At 35.4% G+C, this 21,704-nt stretch overlaps 1 long non-coding RNA gene across 2 annotated transcripts in view; it reads right to left on the bottom strand.

The window, feature by feature from the left end:
• The window catches only part of LOC118144140 (uncharacterized), a 66,724-nt gene extending 57,526 nt beyond the window's left edge, over positions 1-9,198 (bottom strand). For both annotated transcript variants that reach the window (XR_004728699.3, XR_004728697.3), the window contains exons 1-2: positions 9,135-9,198; positions 411-469 (exon numbers count right to left, since the gene is read on the bottom strand). This is a non-coding gene — a long non-coding RNA (uncharacterized LOC118144140). The remainder of the gene's footprint in view (positions 1-410; positions 470-9,134) is intronic.
• Positions 9,199-21,704: the final 12,506 nt, after the last annotated feature.

Below are 21,704 nucleotides of genomic sequence, written 5' to 3'. Positions count from 1 at the left end.
GTTTTTGGAAATCCCCTTGAGGGAGTTTGTTCAAGCAATGGTGTGAACCAATTATTAAACAAATAGACAAACAAAAATCAGCACTGTAGTCTTTACACTTTTGCCTCTGGAATTTCTCCAAACTACAAACTCATTGCCTACTGAAGATAATTGTTCCAGGACCCTGGAAAGTCCAGGCATTTACTAGCTAGCTCTCTCCGGCAGCCTGAGAGAGGGAACTAGTAAATGTCTGAGACAGTGAGCTTACCAACAAGTTGCCTGATCTCATGACTCAGACCCCACACTGATCTCCTTGGCTTCAAGTATATGCCTTCTGGTTCCGTTTACCATGATCTCTGGAAATAGCTTTATGCCCTCCTCTCACCACTCCCACCACTCCCACCACACACACCACACCCCACACACCCTACCTTAGGTTGCAAAGCAGTTAGCTTCTATGTCTCCACTCCCCAGCTTTTCTCATTACACACTAGAATCAGACAATGAACAATGAAAAGTCAAAGGATGTTTTCAAGCAAAAGAACGATGTGCTAGAATTATCAAGAGTACTGACATTGCACATTTTTTCTTATCAAATAGGAAAGCAATAGTCATTAAAAAGTTGGAATTCAAAAAAAAATAGCCAGATAAAATGTTAGCAAGAATTCTCAAATGATTGGCCTATGAGTGGCAAGGTATTACAAACCACTTAAGGGTATAAGAACACATGCAAACACAACAAAAATAGTAAGCTGTTCAGATTTTCAGAATTAAATTCTTGTCTAATATGCATCTTATTCCTCCTCTACCATTCATCTATGTGAATTTCATTAACCAAAGTAACACATAAAGCAGAGGGAAAGAGACAGAGAAGGAAGGATGTAGTGCAAGGTAACAAATGTGTACTCATTACAGGACTGCAATGCAAACTAATATTAAAACCTACATCTCCATAGCATGAACTTAGGGAGATCTGCATGGGATCAAGAAATCATTTATTATTAGGTTTTCTGCACTTATAGATAAATGAAGCCAAGAAAATCTCCATTTTCCCAGCTGCAAATTTTGTGAGTATGATGTAATATTAAGCTATTGAGTTGAAGAGTGTTGCTCACTGTAACTACTAGTTTTGAATATAATGTGAATAATCAGCATGAAACAGTATTCTTGGACCCCTTATTGTAATCAGCATGTCATTGTTACAATATTATGGTACCCAAATAAAGTAGAATCTCCTCGTTCTAATTTTTGAATGTGTTTAAAGAATAAATTATAATAATTTCCAAAAGTATGAAGGACAGCTTTGTGAGATTGCATCTTTCTCCTAAAAATGATAAGAAATTTACTAATGAGTCCATTAGACAGAGTCCATTAAAGGTGACAGGACAAAGGTCGCTTGGAGACTTCATCAGGTGGAGACAATATGCAAAATTAACTCTGTCCATTCAGCTTCCCTGCACTCAAACAGGAAATGAGGTTTGAGTGACAACTTTATTTAGCGAGTCAAAGACTGCTGAAACTTTTATGAAATGGTGCAACTCACATGCAAAACAGAGAAGACATTAGAAGAATTTGATGTGATACAGTGAAAAATGTTATTCTCATTAGATGTTAGTTAATAAAGGGCATGAAATATAAATTAGCTACATGCTTGATGTGCATGAAGTTGACTTTGTGTTGGCAATAGTAGCCTTATCACTGTACATTCATTAATATGGATCTCATTTATTGTCCTGTCTTTTTTCATAGTTGACTCATTTGAAATCATAATAGTTCTTATTAGTTAGGCTTCATTTAAAATTATCATTGACTGTTTAGATATCCATCCTTAGAAATTTATTTGTAATTGCAATTCTTGGGGCACAGAGATTTTGTTTCATTCAAGAACAAACCTTTATTTTAAGAAAAGGTGTCATACACAGACATACAAAATAAGGGTTGCTGATACCTGGACAACTCAGAAGATAGAATTCTAAATTTTAAAAGGGTTAGTGGAAATCTTTTCATGTGAAAAACCATGAAGCCATGTGGCCTAAAATGCACTGGGGATAATAATGCACATGTATAAATATTATGATAAAAATACAAACATTAACATTTTTTATATATTGTTTTACTATGTTACATAATACTATTATAAAAGAAAATAAAATTTTAAGAAAGAATATGAAGACAAAGCCTCATTTTATTAAAGCCCTGCTATTGTAATGATGACAAGACTCAACAATCACGCAATAATAAAAACAAAATACTTACTAAATGTTATGTAGTTTTTAATATCTTACCAATACATAAATTCAACAGATATTTGTGAATGTTTAGGATGTTTTGACAAAATAATTATCATTTGATAACCGTATCTAAATTGTGAATATGGTAGCCAAAATAGCACTTTTTTAAAAACAAGGTATAGCTGGCAAATTCAATATATTCTGGTTTTCATTATTTTAAAATTAAATGCTTAAGTGTTTAATGTGAGTTCCATTTGTGAGTACTTCCATTGTTTGACTATGGCAACCCATGTATCTCATAAGGTAGCATGTTCCAGGAAACAAGACAGTATATATAAGCCGAGGAATTAAAATGAATCACTTTCACAGTGGTACCCCATTCATGAGACTGCTTCCCCAACTGCTTAATCATCAGGAAGTTTAGATCAAACCAGTGAGCTGATGGATGTAGTCCAGACTTTTGCAGTTTTTTCCTGGTATCATTATACTGCTTCCTCTAGCTCCAGTATTCTTTTGTGAATAGGTATTGAATTCAAGTGCAACACATTTGGAAAGAATATTTTCTAAGGGATGCCGTATACTGCATATTACATCATATTAGGAGATCCTTTGTGACTAGCAAGCCATCTACAAGTTGATTGGCATTACATAAAATCATTTGCCTAATGGATTAGCATCCATTGATAATGATTGCTTGAATCATTAGAGGGTTAACAATGATTTTGAAAGTTATATCATTCCTTCTGCATTTCAGGCAGCATTCTTCTGTAAAGTTTCCTCATCAATAGATCTATTTGCTGACCCTGAACTATAGTCCTACAAAAAAAAGGATAAATGCTTAATTCTTTCCTTTTAATTACCAACTTCTAAAGGAGTTGATTTAATAGTACTTTCCAAAGGTGTCAAGTGAAGGTTTATTCATTTGCTTCTTTTTTGTTGTTGCTGTTAGCATCAATATACACTCATGAATTTTTATCTATTTAAGGACTTTCACTTCATTGCATTATTTATTATGATCAAACTTTTCAAATCTGGTCATCGGGAGTCCTTTCAAATTGGTTCTCATGTCCTTTTAATTTGCTATTGTTGATTACTTTCTCACTTTTCGGTACCAAAAAATCCTAAACTTGGAAATAACTCTTTCTCCAAGAAATTTTTAGTGTCAAAGATATTTAGAAACTGAAATGTGTGCACTAAGAATTTCATTGTTCCTGGGGTATCAGTGATTCTAGGTTTTCATCAATGGACAAAGCTTAAAAATATATATTTTTCATATCATGAGTTTATATAAATATTTTCCTTTAAAATCTAACATTTCAAGGTTTTTATTTCATTTCCTTGATTTTTATACTTATATGTATTTTCTCTTATACTTCAAATTTTGTTTCCTAACATTATATGACTCTTGCCCTATACAACAGTAATAAACAGTTTCATAATAATTATCAATATTCGTGGTAAAACTGACTGAAGTTTTACTGTTTTGCTTCTTTATTTTTGTTTCTTACATACCAGTAAATGTATGCAGAGTTCTAAAGTCATTTGAAATTATTATTTTCTCTCTGCATGGTTATGTTTCCGATTTGGCATAGAGCTGGGTGCATTTGTTTCTGTTTATATTTACTTTCAAGCCGCGCCTTAGCTACGGCGACATACTGCTCCATTGAGGGACAGGGCATAGTCTGCCCAACAGCAACCCTGTTGATGTCCATCCGCATTGTTCCAATGTTTCGTTATCACAAACAATTTGCCTTTAATTCAATTTTCACAACACATCTTTCGTATTACTGCCTCCATTTTAATATTCTGAAACTGAGGTATTTGTCCAAGTTTTCAAACCCGTCTGAAGCGAGAATCTTGCCATTAATTTCTAAGTAATGTGCCTCTTTGGCATTCCCTACCACCACACTCAGGGACCGTTTTCTGCTAGCCCTTGTTTCCACACATCTCTGTGAATATGAACAAACCAATGGAAGGACAAAGGTAAGTCACCCCACGCATCTTTGAATCCAATTGAATATTGAAGAGGCCTGGGCAGGAGAACGATGATCTAATACCCAGTGCTAGAGCTAGCCTAGCCCCATGCTGATACAAAAAATAATTCACTCTACACTTACTCATGTACTTAAACAAAATGTCACCTCTAACTGCCAAAGAAGTGGGGTTTAACATGCAAATCCTTTGTAAGAAAGGATAATGATCATATTTGTACTGGTGTCAGTATGCAGGGTGATATTAAATAATACAGTTTTATTAAAATTTTCCTATATTCCACAGGTGAGATCCACCAATAAAACACTTACTTTGGGTCTCAGTGCAATACATGAAAAGACAGTAGATGATTAAGAGTCTGCCTTTGAAAAGTTAATGAATTGTCTTGATCTTGGAATATTTTCACACCACAACTTTGAAATAACTACTCAAACGTCATCGTTTAAAATGCAGCAACAAAAGCCTGCCCCACTATATGGGAGTGGCTTCCTTCTCTGTAGAGGTAAACTCTGGATGGCTTCATGAAAGCATTCTGGGGGTGTGGGAAATATGGGTAGAAAACGGATTGCTCCTCTGCATATGGAAAGAGACTACAAACTCTTTACTGTTTGAATTTACACATAATTTTCATCAAGCTGACTTTGTCCTAGAAGATGTGTATATAGCGAAGTTTTCACCTCTGGCACCCATGATGACAATCCATCTCTTTTTCCAATATCTAAAGGCAGAATTGGCAGCATTCCCTTTATTTCATGAACTACTTTTAAATGACATGCAGGAAAAGAGAGACACCATAGTTAAATATATAAAAATAAATTTTCTTGGCTTACTGAGGTAGCAAACAAATATCTATGAGTAATGCCCCCATATCGCCAGCTAGCAAGGCACTTAATAAAATCCAAACAACTGTCACACACAGGTTATAAGGTCATTTCTCACATATAAGATAAACTAGAAATCTGTCCAAAGGATAGAATCAGGGAGAACGTTATGAAGTTTGCTGGAAAATAACAAATGAGTTTCTCATGTTATTTCATTTCCCAAGGGCACTTTGATAAGCATACACACATATTGTCAATGCATGCTGGGAACCCAGCGCATGTGGGGGACACAGAAACAAGAAGGTTCAAAACTATAAATGTCATTTAGTAACAAATTAAATGTTTGTCATAAGTGACAGTACAACAAATAAGTAAAACAATGCAGTATACTTTTTGACTGCCAACAATGTGGAGAATGATGGAAATGTAAAATATGAAGACACTGTCCTTCACAAAGGTAATGATAAGGTTTCTGTTTATAGCATTTCCATTTAAAAGAGTCACAGAAGTCAGTGTGCCGAATGAATGAATGAATAAACGAAGTTAAACGCTGTAGGAAAGTTAATGTGTATGGGTTGTAGAGAAGAAATGGGAATGCATAGACATGGTTTAAGAAGTAACTAACCAGGCCAGGCGCAGTGACTCATGCCTGTAATTCCGGCACTCTGTGAGCCTGAGGTGGGTGGATCATCTGAGGTCAGCAGTGTGAGACCAACCTGACCAATCTGGCGAAACCCCGTCTCTACTAAAAATACAAAAATTAGCTGGGCGTGGTGGGTGCCTGTAGTCCCAGGTACTTGGGAGAGTGAGGCAGGAGAATTGCTTGAATTCAGGAGGTGGAGGGTGCAGTGAGCTGAGATTGCACCACTCTACTCCAGCCTGGGCAACAGAGCAAGACTGTGTCTCAACAAAATAAAAGAAGCAACAACCATATTTCCAAATGAAGTCTAAAGCTAAAGAAACTACTCGTTTTTAATACCTCTCAAAACTGTCAGTATGTGCAAAACCGCGTAGCAGAAAAATCCTAGCCTAGTAGTATTTAAACTTCACTGTGCATTAAGATTCACCTAGAGTGCCTGCTAAAAAATGTAGATTCTGATTCAGGCTCAGAAATTCCTATTTAAATGTCTTACTTGATTCTGAGAAAAGAAAGTAGTACAAAGAGAATTTTGAGAAACAGTGTTCCCTGTCAAGTGGCAGGCCTGCAGAGAAAGGTTTGGTTCCCTCCTCCTTTCTTTTTCTCTATGAGCTTTCATGGATAGTAGTTTCTGTTGTTGTTGCTTTGTATTTTTTTGTCTGTAACACATCTCACTGTTCTAACACCACAGCTGAGCTCATCCTTCCCACAGGGAAATATTATTTTTACCTAAAAATTCAAATTTGGGGTATATTTCAAATTAGAGTCTTTGCCAAAAACACCAATATTTAAATAGTGGGTCTGGGGTTTTTATTTTGTGATAATTACATGGAATTTGTGGGGTAGGAAGAGGACAGATTAAGGAGTAGAAGATGAATTGAGACTTTACTTTGAATAAAGACACCTCAAAGATGCTGGAAAATGTTAATATATAAAAGTATTCCTCTGTGTGTTAAAACTAATTAAAGGTAATTAAAATGCATATTAAGGTTGCTAGATAAAATATAGGATGGCCAGTTAATTCTGAATCTCAGATAAACAACAAATACATTTTTAGTATACATATCAAATTTAACCTGGCATCTGGATTTTTATTTGTGAAATCTGGTAACTCAAATGCTTATTAAGCAAAGCAAGTGTTAAGAATTACTTTTCTGTGTGGCAGAGAAGGAAAAGCATGGATTATGCAGCTGTGAGTGGATCACTGACATATTGAGGCTCGACTTCCACTTGAAGAAAACCTTGCAAGATATTTCCCATACCCTGGGAACCACCATTTATATCAAACATCTGAGAAATTTCCCCAAAGACTATTTTACTCAATCAATATGTCAATTTGCTCCCAGCAAGATCCTCTTAAAACCCCACAGACCTTTTAAGTGAAAGATTGTAGAGGGCAGTTTAGTGCACGTAACTACATTCGTTTTCTAAATGTGTATAATTATCTCATAACAATGCTGTATACAGTATTTCTCTTCTTTCCCAGAGGAAACTCATGTGTGCCTTCTGGCTTTAAACATTAAGTCTGAGTTTCTGTTTTGTTTTTTGTATCTCTAGCTTTCTCAAGGTATTTTATTAGTTTAGTTTTTTACAAGGATTTTTTGTGGGTATTGTTTTCCCTAGCACTATTGACATTTTTGGCCAGATAATTATTTGTTGTCAGGGGCTGCTCTGTGTATTGTAGGATGTTTAGCGGCATCTCTGACCTCTATTTTCTAGATATCAAAGGTACTCTCTAAGTTTTAACAACCAAAATTATCTCCAGACATTGCCAAATATCCTCTAGAGGACAAACTACTCCTAGTTGAGAATCACTACATACAAGAATAGTTTGTAATTTGGTGCAACTTGTCTTTCTTTTCTTTTTTAAAAAATAAGGAAAAAGATAATTAATCTAGATTCTGTTTGTTTTGTAGAGACATGGTCTTATGCTATCACCTAGGCTGGAGTGCAGTGGCACAATCATAGTTCACTGCAGCCTCAAATTTATGGGCTCAAATGACTCTCCTGTCTCAGCCTCACAAGTAGCTAGGACTACAGGTGCTGGCTAATTTTAAATTTTATTTTTATTCTTTGTAGAGACAAGGTCATGCTACGTTGTCCGGGCTGGTCTTGAACTCCTGGCCTCAAGCAATCAAAGTGCTCCCAAAAGGCATGAACCACCATACCCAGCCTACCCAGATTCTTAATGGAACATTTTTAAAAAAATTTTAAAGATTTAAAACATTTTAAAATATGCAGTCAAGGCCAGGTGCTGTGCTCACGCCTATAATCCCAGCATTTTGGGAGATCAAGGCGGGTGGATCACAAGGTCAAGAGATTGAGACCATCCTGGTCAACATGGTGAAACCCCGTCTCTACTAAAAATACAAAAATTAGCTGAGCATGGTGGCGCAAGCCTGTAGTCCCAGTTACTCAGGAGGCTGAGGCAGGAGAATTGCTTGAACCCAGGAGGCGGAGGTTGAGGTGAGCTGAGATCGCACCATTGCACTCCAGCCTGGGTAACAAGAGTGAAACTCCATCTCAAAAAAAAATATATGAATTCAAGTATACACAAAAATGGGTTAGGAAAACAATCAATAAATGATATCAAAATAGACTGATAAGCAATTTTTAAGACTAGGTCACCAAATAAACTCCATATCTATTAAATAATAAAATTTCTTAAACTGAAATATATAAAAGCTGTTGAGAACAATCTTGGATATTTATCAATATTGCATATTAATAACTTAGTAAGCTGAGGTAATAAAAATAAACTATAAAGGAAAAGACTGAAAGATTCAGCTCCATAGACATTAAATATCTATGTAATATAAAATAAAATAACAAGGAAAATGAAAATACTGCTAAAATATATCTTACTAATATAAAGGGTATACAGGGTAGAATAAAAAGGTATATAGCCTTAATTTAGTACATAGATGCCCTCCCAGCTGAGCTATTGGGATAGAAGTAAATGAGTTAGTAAAAAAGTTAAAGTTCAAATTGCTCCTAATACCTTAAAAACTTTAACGTAATCCATGTAAATGCAAAATTATTTAGCAATCTTTGATAAAGAAATCAACCCTTTTATTTTCAAAATTAGTTCATTGATAGGTGTTCCATATTCACTTTCTTGCATAAACCACACCCATAATGCATCTGCAATGATTTCCAATGCATTATTGTTTATCAAGGGCTTTTAAAATCTGAGAGTCAAGTATTTCTCAATGCTTATGTCTTTCAATCTGTTGCAATTATCTACTCATGTTCAATTCAACAGCATGATTCTCTCAGCAATCAATCTTTATTCCATCTTTCTGATGCCTTCAACTTAGTTTCTATAGAAATGCCTCTCTTTCCACATGCATATTTCACTATTTTAAATAATATAAAATTCAACAATAATTTCAAATTATAAATCAATGTCAAGCAACATGAACAAGTGAGGGAAAAGTACAGCTGACTCTTGGTAAGAACACAAAAACTTACTTTAAATAGAACTGAGGCAGGAGAATAGGATCTGGAGGCAGGGAACCTAAGGCAGATTCTCACTGACTTCTAGAACTAAATCAAAAGGAAAAACTTTTCACACCTAAGTAACAAAAGAACAGAGGCTACTCCCTTGGCAACCCCTACCCTCGCAACTTTCTGCATTGTAGAAGAGAAATGGAAAGTACTTCTGATTGGTCCACTCCCACAACCAAGCAGACATTTGCATAGGGTGTAACTTTGTAACTTTACTTCAGCCTCTGATTGGTTGCCTTCTGTGACCAATCAGACTGGTTGTGGACCATTACTTCATTTACATAGGGTGTAAACCAAGTAACCAATGGGAAACATCTAGAGAATATTTAAACTCTGGAAAATTCTGTAATTAGTACTCCTGAGCTGCTTGCTTCAAACCATTCTGTGGAGTGTACTTTCATTTCAATAAATCTGTGCTTTCATTATTTCATTCTTTTGTTGCTTTGTGCACTTTGTCATTTGTTCAAAATGCCAAGAAACTGGATGACTTGTAGTCAAGACCCTCCAACGATAACAGAAGTGTACACTTAATTTTTTTTTCTTTATGAATCTTACTTTTGATATCAGATCTGTGCAATTTTTGTCTCATCTAGTCACAGTGATTTCCTCTTACATTATCTTCTGGATGTTTTATAGTTTTTGTCTTTACGCTTAGGTCTATTATCCACTTTGAGTTAATTTTTTGATATTGTACAAAGAATTAATTGAATTTAAAATTTCTGCGATTCAAAAGACACTGCTAAGAGCATGAAAAGACAGCATTTTATGTTCAGCTTCTCTCATTCAGCAATTTGTGTGTGATTTTCATCGATGTCATTGCATAAAGCTGTAGATCACTCATTTTTATGGGTAAATAATGGCCTCTTGTGTGACCAGACCACAATTCATTTATTCATTCTACTGATAGACTTTTGGCTGTTTACAGTTTGGGGTGCTATGAACATTATTTTACATGTACAAGAGAACACATTTTTGTTGAATATGCTAACCAGGATTGAAATTGTTGGGCCAAACCCAGTGATGTATTTGAAACCAGCTCTCTGATAAAGAAAGTCTTGATTAGCCTCTGCTAACATCTGTGATGTTAATACTCCAAACATGGCCAATTTCCAGCTACCAATAATGTAATAAAGAAGCAGCTCACAGAAGCCCTTTTAACAATTGCTTTCATAAGCTGCTCGGAGCTGGCTCCAACAATGCTGACTCAACTCACCATAGAACTCATACTTTACCTGTTCTTGACTTTAGCAGAAAATGTCAAACTATTTGTCAAAATGATTGACTTAATACTCCTCCAAAAATGTATGTGTTCCCCTCATTCCATAGATTCACTAACCCTCAATATTGTCTGTCTTTTCCATTTTGACCTTTCTGTTGGGTCTCAATTGGTATCACTTTGTGGCTTAATTTGCTTTTCTGTGGTGACTAATGAGGTTGAACAACTTTTCAAATGTATCACAATGGCATTTGGATATCTCCTTTTGTGCTATGCCTGTTCTTGCCCATTTTTCTAATGGGCAGGGGTCTTCATTGATGTGTAGTTTAGATATTCTGGACATGAGCCCCTTGTCAGTTTTGTGTGTGCCAAAAAGCTTCTCCCACTCTTTCATATTTTGACTGTCTTGTGTTTTTTAATACACAAAAATTCAAATTTGAATTTTGAATTTTAAAATTGTTTTTATGATTAGTACATAAGCAATGCCATGTTTAAGACGTATTTCTGGCCAGGCACAGTGACTCGTGCTTGTAATCCCAGCACTTTGGGAGGCCAAGGCAGGAGGATCACATGAGCCCAGGAGTCTGAGACCAGCCTGGGCAATATAGTGAGACCTTGTCTCTACCAAAAAAAAAAAATTAAAAACTAGCCGAGCATGATGGTGCACACTTGTGATCCTAGCTGCTCAGGAGATGGAAGTGAAACTATTGCTTGAATCCGAGAGGCAGAATCTGCAGTGAGCCAAGATCACACCACTGCCCTCCAGCCTGGGTAGAAGGTCATAATGATATGCACCCAAATTCTTTCCTAGAAGTTTTATTCTTTTGTCCTTTACATTTGGTTTTATAATCTATGTGAAAATGATTGTTGTATATAGTTTAAAAACGGACCTATATATTTTTCCTAGATGAGTAACCAATTGTCACGATGCCATTTGTTGATGAGCCCTCCATTCCCTCAGTTCTGTAATTCTACCTTAGCCATAAATCAAGTGCCTATGTCTGTTTCCGGGTTTTCAGTTCTATTCTATTTACTTGTTATTCTGAATTAAATACTACATTGTCACAATCACTGTAGCTTTGCAATATATCTGATATCAGCGAGATCAAGTTCTCCCATATTGTGTTTCTTCATTACCATTGCCTAGTACCAAGGCTCAGAACATGATACCTCCAAAGTATAGTGCCTTGGCATGCTGAGTACTTCAAAATGAAGGAAATCAAAACAGCCACAGTAGCCTTCTTCTGACCTTCTCCCACCCTTCTTTCTCCGGTGCTCCCATGTTCCCTACGGCAGGCCATAAACTACAACTCTTCTTCCCCAAAGCCAACCATAAACAGAACCTGAACAGACCTTGCTGGATGCCCTTGCCCCCCATCTATTGCCATTAAACCATACCCTTTTGTCCAATCACATTTCTAATCAGCTGTGCATTCTCATCAAACCTAAGCATAAAAAGGGACAGTTTTCCCTGCATCTTTGGATCTTCATTTCTGAAGGCTTCTGTGCTGTGTAGAACTTTGATTAAATAAATGTGTATGCTTTCTCCTCTTACTCTGTCTTTATCAGTTTATTCAGAGCTAGCCAGAAACTCTAGGATGGTTTCACCCCCCTACTTTAGTCTTGCCTTTTACATTTACATTTCATTTTAGGATCAGCTTGTTCCAAACGGGAAAAAACAAAAACAAAAACAGAAAAAAAACTTGATTTTGATTGGGAGTTCACTGATTCTGTAAATTGGTTTGAAAATAACCAATACCTTAAATATACTGAATTTTACGAATAATAAATGCTCCACTTTTTAGATCCTTTATTTCTCTTAATGTTTCATAGAATCATAGAGATATTACAATACTTTATATGATTTATTCATATTCAATGTTTTTTATTTTATTATAAATGTTACCTTTCAAATTATTTTCTTACTGTATATTTCTGTGATTTCATATATAATCTATATTTTTCTACTATATAGAGATTAACCACTTATAAAATAACTTATTTTAATTATAATAATGTATCCATATTTTCTTTTAGGTTTTTTAGTTATATAATTATCTTCAAATGATGATAGTTTTACTTCCTCTTTCCAATCTTTATGCCTTTTTTGAACCTTATTGCACTGGCTAGAACATTTAGAACAATATTCAACAGAAGTGATGACAGTAAAAACCCTTATCTTGTTCTTGATCTCAAAGGGAAATTTTTAAATATTCTTCATTAATTATACTTTTGTAGATTTTTGAAGATATCCTTATTAGCATATTTTCTTCCATTCCCAGTTTAAGGGTTTTTATTGTTAGTATATATTACATGTTGCCAGATAATTTTCCTCTTTTTTTCTAATGTGGTCAATTACACTGATTTTTGTAAATCCTAAACTGAACTTACATTCCTATAATAAATCCAATTGGTCATTATATACTTTTCATATAAACCTAGTTTCAATCTGACTATACGTTGCTTAGAAATTCAACATCAATGTTTATTTTAAAAATTGGCCCGTAATATTTTTAATGTCATTGTTAGGCTTTGATACCTAGATATACCAGTTTCATGAAATTATTTGGATCGTTTCTTCTGTTCTCTGCAAGAGTTTGTGCAAAACTGATGTTATTTCTTCTTTAATATTTATTAGAATTAGCCATTAAAACTATCTGGGCTGGAGTTCTTTTTCTGGTTTATAATCACAGAATCAGTATCTTTAGTTATTAGAAATCTCTTCTAATTCTCTATTTCTTCTTGTACCAATTTTGGTAAGCTAAATTTTTTTAGGAATTTGTCCATTTCATCTAAATTTTCAAATTTATTGGCATAAAGTTGTTCACAGTATCCTACTAGAATACTGTTAATTTCTATAGTATCTGTATTAATATCTTATTTTATATTCCTATTATTATTTGTTCTACCTTTATTCTTACCTGAGTACTATAGTAGCAGTTATAAATTTTATTAGTTTCTTAAAAGAGCTATCATAAAGCTTAATTGGTCCTTGCTGTTGTATGCCTTGTCTATTCAAGTTAATTTCCATTTTTAAAATTTTCTTCTATTTTCTTTGGACATAATTTGATGTTTTCCCTAATTTCTTGTTATGTATTCTTAGCTTATCAGTGTTTAGTCTATTTTCTTTTGTAACACATACATTTAGGGCTGTACTTTTTTTCCCTCTATGTTTAAATATGCAGCATTTTGTTTTTCATTTAGTTCAAAATATTTGCACATTTCCATTGATTTCTGTTTTAACTCATGCATTACTTATAATTGTACTTCTTAATTTACAAAAAATAATGAGAATTGTAAATATTTCTTTTCTTATTTGCTTCTTGTTTAGTATCACTCTGGCCAAAGAATGTACTCTATAAGCATTTAAATATATTGAAATGTACTTTATAGCTCAATTTATAGTGATATATCATAAATATCCTGTGTACTTACTTTAAAAAGAATATGAAATCTCCAGATTTTGTGAATAGTGTTCCATGTATGTCAAGTTTTCTAATTATCTTATTCAGTTATGTACTATCCTTGCTAATTTTCCATCTGACTGTTCTATTATTTAATGACAGGAACTACTCACACAGTAGTCCCTCCCCTTATCTACAATTTCTCATTCTGGGGTTTCAGTTGTTCAGTTACCCATGGTCAACCATGGTCTGCAAATATTATGTAAAAAATTCTATAACTAAGCAATGCATAAGTTTTAAATTGTGTGTGCCATTCTGAATCGCATGTTGAAATCTCATGCCCACCTTCTCCCCACCTCCCCCACTTTATCCTGTCCAAGGCATAAATCATCTCTTTGTCCAGCGGATCTGCTCTCTATACACTCCCCGTCACTCAGTAACCAACTCAGTTATCAGATCTACTGCCCCAGCATTGCAGTGCTTGTGTTCAAGTAACCCTCATTTTAATTAATAATGGTTACTTGAAAAGTGATGTTGACATATTGTTATAAAATAGTTCTATTTTATTACTTACTGTTTTTTATCTCTTACTGTGCCTAATTTATAAATTAAACTTTATCATAGGTATGTATGTATAGGAAAAAACATCTATATATAATTCGGCACTATCTGTGGTTTCAGGCATCTACTTGGGGGTCTTGGAATATATCCCCATGGATAAGCGGGGACTACTTATGTCCCGTATTTCCATTGCTTTTTGTTCCTTCCAACATTATAATCCTCTACCTACAATTATTTGTCTGCCTTAAGAACACTTTTTCTTACTTTCTTTAGTGTGTATCTGCTGTCAAATAATTATCTTGTTTTTATTTATCTAAAAATGTATTTTGTCTTTTTTTGGAGTTGTTTTTGGAATTTTTGTTGTTTTCATTGTCTCTGTCTGCTTTGCATATAGAATTCTTTCAGCACTTTGTAAATATTTTATTATTGTATGCTTTCCATCGGTTCTACTGAGATGACAATTATCAACCTAAACGTCGCTTCACTGAAGGCAGTATGTTGCTTTTTCTTATCTGCTTTTAAGGTGTTTGTATTTGTCACTTTGAAAAAACTTCTCCTCCTTTAGCTGTTTAAATGTTGCTCTGTCTCATCACTTCTCTCTTTTCCCACTGAGTCTCCAATCACATGAATATGATACCTTTTCACCCTCTTCTGTGTCTCCTAATCCTTTCTTCTGTATTTTCATCCCTTGTATTCCTCTTTGATTTATTCTTGATATTCTTCTCACCTATATTTCTGTCCATTAAATCTCTCCTCAGTTACTTCTAGTCTGCTATTTCTCCATGTTTATGCTCTTCATTTTGGTTATTACACTTTGTAGTATTAGAATTGGCATTTAATTCTTTCCCATGGTTTCCAATTCTCTGAAAAAAAATTTGATTCTGTATTTTTTCATCTATTACAGGCATATATTTTTAAATATATGTTTAATAAACTTAGCCCTCCAATAGCTAAAGCCGCTATTTATCTATTTTTGTTATTTGTTGTTTCTACTTAGTTCTTTCATGTTTTATTGTCATCCTGCATGCCTGATTTCTTTTTCTGTTGTACATCAGAAACTGTATTTGCAAAATTATTTACAAAGTTCATTTAGTCCAAATATTTGGTGATTGTTCTTTAGAGAGAATTTGTGTTGCTTCTGTCATTTGTTTGGGGGTCCTGGCAATCTAAGCCTACCTCTTTTTAGTTTAGAACTAGACAGGATTTGCAGGGAATCCAGGCTTTTTCAGGTTTCATTCTGATCTGTTTTTTACTCTTAGAGTGCAACCCTATGGGGTATGAGTCAGGATTTTCAGTAGGGTCCTTTTGTCTTTTTTCCAGGCCTGAATTCAAATTCTTATTTTCATTGAAGGCTACCCAGAGCAGCAGCCAGTCTCTCAGAATTGGATTTTCTTTTTCTAGAAACAAAAACTCACCTCCTTTCAAGGAAGGCAGCCTCAAACGGAGAACTCACCTCCTCAGGTCTGGATCCTTCCTCCATTCTAGCCTGATTTAACTGCATTCTCTTCATGGCTCTCTGAGATCTTCACTGGTAACATTGTGATTGCCCTTGGAGTTTTTGAGTCCAGGGAAGGCTGGAATCTGCTCCCCTCAACAGGTTATAAGCAGGTCATCACTGCAACATTGCTGACAGTGGGAGTTGAAGGTGAGGAGTTTTTCCCCAATTTTCTTTAACCATGTAAAGCCATATTTTCTCTTTGTCTTCAGTGGAAGAATTTTCTAAATTATTTCATACAGCATTAACAGAAGTAGAAGCCAACTTTTTCATAGTTTATGTCTTTTTGGTTTCTTTTGTTACAACATTTAGGTTTCAGACTAAGAAAATAGTTACATATTTTACCTAATAATAGTATTTCTTGAGAAAAATGATATGCTTCATAAGATTTATTGTAGAATTTTTACATGGCAGGACAATATTTTTTTTAGGTATTTTTTTTTTGAGACGGAGTTTCACTCTTGTTACCCAGGACAATATAATGAGGTATGACTGTGAGCTTTATTCTCTGAGAACTTAAAATAATAACATTTTCTTTCTTTTCCTCTTTCACACAAAGGACATGCATGCCTGTATTTTATAAATTTAAATCTCTTCTTGGGAGTAGAGCTCCATGAGCTTAACAAGCTCTTTTTGTTTTTGTTCTTTTTTTTTCAGAAGCCTCCCCAAAGTCATCCCCCACTGAAGCCTTGGTTTGAAAGGTCTTGGTTTATACAAGAAACAAAACTGTCTGACAGCGGATGGGAATGAAAGCCAGAATTACCAGGCAATGGAGATCATCCTAGGAGACTTCCAGGGAAGGTTTGGGTTTGAGGTTTTTTGGGTGGGAAAACTGATAGAGCGTAATGTGAAAACTGTGAGCATGGTTGAGTATAGACCTCCAGAAGTGACAAAAACCTGGGGGGAAACAGAAGGTTGTGATTGCATGTCAGAGCTGCCACCAATGGGCAGGGCATTCATGAATGGCTTTACTGCTGCCATTCAGAGCTACCATAACTAGAAGACAGCAAGGACCAGCCCTCCACACTGGATTGTAAAGAAAAACAAAGGGAACAAAAGTGGGATGAAATTAAAGAGCTGGTTTTCCATTATCTTGAGTCACATAGGCCCCAGGTTTCTGGTAAAACCAGCGAAAGAGACAGAAGCTGTTTGAAAAAGGGTTGAGATTCGATTTCTCATTAACCTTCACAGGTGGGAGCCCTTGCCAGATTTAATTTGATTTAGAAAAATAAAGAAACATAGCCTTTCTTGTACTGGAGTGTCATGAAACCATTCATTTAGGTTAGACTCATAATAGTAAAATATAGAAAACAACCTAAATGCCAGACAACAGGGCAAAGAGCAGTCATGATATATCAACCCTACAAAATTGTATGTGGCTATTAGAAACTGTAACTATTTATAATATTTAGCAGTAAAAGGAATATTTGTGCAACATTTTCAATGCAAAGATAAAGCAAAATTTCATCTATTTAGAATAGCAGCTTTTGAGAAATTGTTACAAATAAAGATGAAGTCTGGAATAAAATAGAAAAGAATGAAGATTTGTTACTTTGGGTGACATATTTTGGGCAAATGTATTTCTTTTCTGCTTCATTTACTTTTACTACTATTATTGTATTTCTTAGCCCAAAGTTGAGTGATTTTTATATTTTAATTATAAACTATATATATAATTTATATAGTTATAAATTATAATTATAATATACATTTGCAAAGATTCAGTACAGCCCAATTCTGTTATAGGGCTGATCATTAATCATTTATTTAACTCAACAAATGTTTATCAAGCACCTATAAAGGCACCAAACACAATGTTTGTGATATTATTACAGTGGCAAATAAAAGAGAGCAAGTTTCACATCAAACACATGGTGGGAGAGGGGTAGACCTAAACAAAACCACAGATGTGTATTTAAATCAAACTTTTAGCTCTCTTATTCAAATTACTCCTTGGTTAGAATGAGTGGTATATAACACTCTTAAGGTAACTTTGGAATTAATATTTAAGCTGAGCCTTGAAGAATGGGGAGCCAGGCAAACAGAAAATGGAAAAGACAGCCTTAATGGAGAGGCACCAGGAAGCATCAGGCCCTAAACACTGGGGACTCGGAAGGGTGGGAGGGTGGGAGTGGGGTGAAAGATGACAAATCACTTAATAGGTACAATATACAGTATTCAGGTGATGGTTACACTAAAAGCCCAGACCTCACCATTCCACAACAAATCCATGTAACAAAATTGCACTTGTACCCCCTAAAACTATAAATATGAAAAAACTTTGTAAAGAAAGTATCAGGCCCCATTTTGAAACTAGCAGAAGGAGCAGAACACAATAAGAAAATGGGAGCTGCTTACTGGATAGATAACATTTCAATGGGATGCATCACGTTTTTGCCAATGAACTATTAGTCGAAGTCCAACTTCCCTGCCCCTGCACTATCAGACAATTCTACTTTCTGCCATCTATAAATTGATCATTGAAAGAGAGTTTAATAACAGGACTATGAGTAGGGACTCATAAACACGATGGACAGGAAGTCACAAGGGACAGTACTCCAGGACAGGTACAAGCGGAGGCCGTAGGTAACTCCAAGCCTGAAGGAGTTTGGGAAAGAGCAGCTTCTAGAACCTGGGGAGAGTACCATGTGGAGAGGGCCACCTGAAAGGAGCCGTGGCCCTAAGGCCCCGGACACAACCAACTTGAAGCAACCCCAAAGGGAGGGAATAACTCCTTTCACCTGCTACTCTTTTCTCCCTCTAATCTCCTTTTGTTCTCCAATGGGCAAACCCAACCAGAAGCCATAAGATAAGAGAAAACAAGATATACGCCATGCAGGCAAGCCTCCATGGCACAAAGCAGTGGGAAGAAGGATAAAGAGTGGATCTGGAAAGGCCAGTGGAAGATGCCCAGCATGGATGGTAAGTTGACTCAATTTGCCTTTTTGGCTTTGCTGTTTGAAAAAGAACATGAAGAGAATGGTCCAGCAGCCATGAAGCCAAGTTCCGGAAGAGTCACTGTCATTGCATCCTTTCTTGGCCACATCTAATCCAACTGGTCCTTACTGATTTCAGAGGTGAAAGATGAGGAGAGAGGCTGTCATTGCCACCTTACTTTTTCTTTCCTTGGAACCCCTTACATTGGTTTCTATTCTTTGAACTAACTCTATTCAATTGGCCCGCAGGGTAGGTTGGGGAGAATTAAGATAAACTGGTACCTTCATCTTATCCTTCCAACAGAGGGCTCACTGGAGCACTCTGAAGTTCTCTTTACACCTAAACTTGGGGACACAAATATTTTTAGCTTTTGCTCTCCTCTTAACAGTCCTCTTCTCAACTATTATGGATGCATTTTCCCTTCATCTTTACTTATGTAGATTTCAAAACGTTTTTACTAGTCATACTGAAGTACAAAAAAGCCTATTCAGCTTTCAGTGTCAAAAATGAAATGATTATATCAGTTTATATTAAAAATATATCTAATTTTAATATACTCAAGTGAGCTAGCAATATAGACAATCACTAAACCCCTTGTGGGAAAAAAAAAAAAACAAGAACAATCACACAGCATTTTGCCATTGTCCCTAACCCTGGCAAACAAAAAACAAACAAACAAAAAAACGGTCCTTCCCCATAACTAAATGAAAAATTTGGCTCCTTAAATAGGGTTTTCAGAATTAATCAGACTGCTGGTTCCCTGAATGCAATTTGCAAAACGTTCACAGAGCCACTTTCAAAACACAGCTCTCATCTTATATTGAGCAATTATTTCTTAAATAGGACACAGAAAGCACTACCACAAAAAGAAAACATCAATAAATTTTATCTCATTAAATAACTTCTATTATGAACAGATATTATTAAAAGACTAGAAAGACAGGCCACATAGACTAAGAAAAAAATACTGGCAATACATATAGCTGACAAAGTACTTGTGTCTAGAATATACAAAGAACTTCACACATTAATACAAAAGAGATTAAACAATAAAATTTTTCATGTTTGTAAATATGAAAAAAGCTCATCATCACTGGTCAATAGAGAAATGCAAATCAAAAGCACCTTGAGATACCATCTCATGCCAGTTAGGATGGTAATCATTACAAAGTCAGAAAACAGACTCTGGAGAGGATATGGAGAAATAAGAACACTTTTACACTGTTGGTGGGAGTGTACATTAGTTCAACCATTGTGGAAGACAGTGTGGAGATTCCTCAAGGATCTAGAACCAGAAATACCATTTGACGCAGCAATCCCATTACTAGGTACATACTCAAAGGATTATAAATTATTCTGCTTTAAAGACACATGCACACATATGTTTATTGCAGCACTATTCACAATAGCAAAGAGTTGGAACCAACCCAAATGCCCATCAATGATAGATTGGATAAAGAAAATGTGGCACATATACACTATGGAATACTATGCAGCCATAAAAAAGGATGAGTTCATGTCCTTTGCAGGGACATAGATGAAGCTGGAAACCATCATTCTTAGCAAACTGACACAAGAACAGAAAACCAAACACCGCATGCTCTCACTCATAAGCGGGAGTTAAACAATGAGAACACATGGACACAGGGAGGGGAACATCGCACACTGAGGCCTGTCAGGGGGTGGGGGCTAGAGAAGGAATAGCATTAGGAGAAATACCTAATATAGGTGACGAGTTGATGGGTACAGCAAACCACCATGGCACATGTATACCTTTGTAACACACTGGCACATTCTGTACATGTATCTCCGAACTTAAAAATATGATAGAAAAGAAGTCCTTTGTAATAAAAAAAAATCAAAACATGTACTATACAGATAACTTCCAAAAAATCTAAAATGACCAACAAACATATGAAAAGGGGCTAAACAGTACTTGTCAGGAAATGTTCCCTAAATAGAATTCAGGAATATACCACCATTTCCTCATCAAATGGCTACATTTTAAAAAGGATAACAGTACCAAATGTTGGTGAGGATGTGGAATGAATTGAACTGTCTTACAGTACTGGTGAGAATGTATACTAGAGCAATCACTTTGGAAAACTGGCAGTATTCATGAAAGCTAAAATATGCCTGCCCTATGATCCAGCAGTCCCACACCAAAGTATATACTCAAGAGAAATGAGTGTGTATATCCATCAAAAGACACATTTAATAATATTCATAGCAACTTTATAGTAACCTCAAACTGAAAACAACTCAAATGTCCAACAACAAGAGAATGGATAAACGAGCTCTGGCATTTTCATATACTGGAATGCTACTCAGGAATAAAAAGAAATAAGCTGTTATATGCAACAATATGGATGGATGGCACAGACATTAAATCAAGTAAAAGGAAACACAAAAGCATATGGCGTCGGATTCATTTATAAGAAATTGAAGAAAAGGCAAAACTAATCAATGACAACAGAAGTCAGTATAGTGGTTATTTCTGGGGCTGGGAGTATTAACTGGGAAAAAAAAGCACAGGGAAACTTCTGGGATGCTGGAAATGTTCTCTATCTACATGGGGTGATTGGGATAGTTGTATACATATGTAAAAATTCATAGAGCTATATACTTAAGATCAGAGAACTTTTTGCCTGTTACTATGTATATGCTATACTTCAGTTTCAAAAAGTGAAACACAGGATCAGGTCCTATTCCCTGGATTTCCTCAATCGGGATAGTCTCATGTGGATACAACGAAATTAAAATGAACGCACTTTGTAGTTCCCTAGGGCGAAACTCTAACATGACAGACCACCACAAATTCCAAGGGAAATTGAATTTACTCAATACTCTCTTCATAATGAAATTCTGCAAATTTGGATTTAGCTGAGAGCACAGAGAGACTCCAAAGGAGCTGTTAAGAA

This window comes from Callithrix jacchus, chromosome 9, assembly GCF_049354715.1.
Source record: "Callithrix jacchus isolate 240 chromosome 9, calJac240_pri, whole genome shotgun sequence".
NCBI classification, from domain to species: Eukaryota; Metazoa; Chordata; class Mammalia; order Primates; family Cebidae; genus Callithrix; species Callithrix jacchus.
The sequence above is the reverse complement of the archived record's forward strand: the minus strand, read 5'-3'. Positions and strand labels throughout refer to the sequence as shown.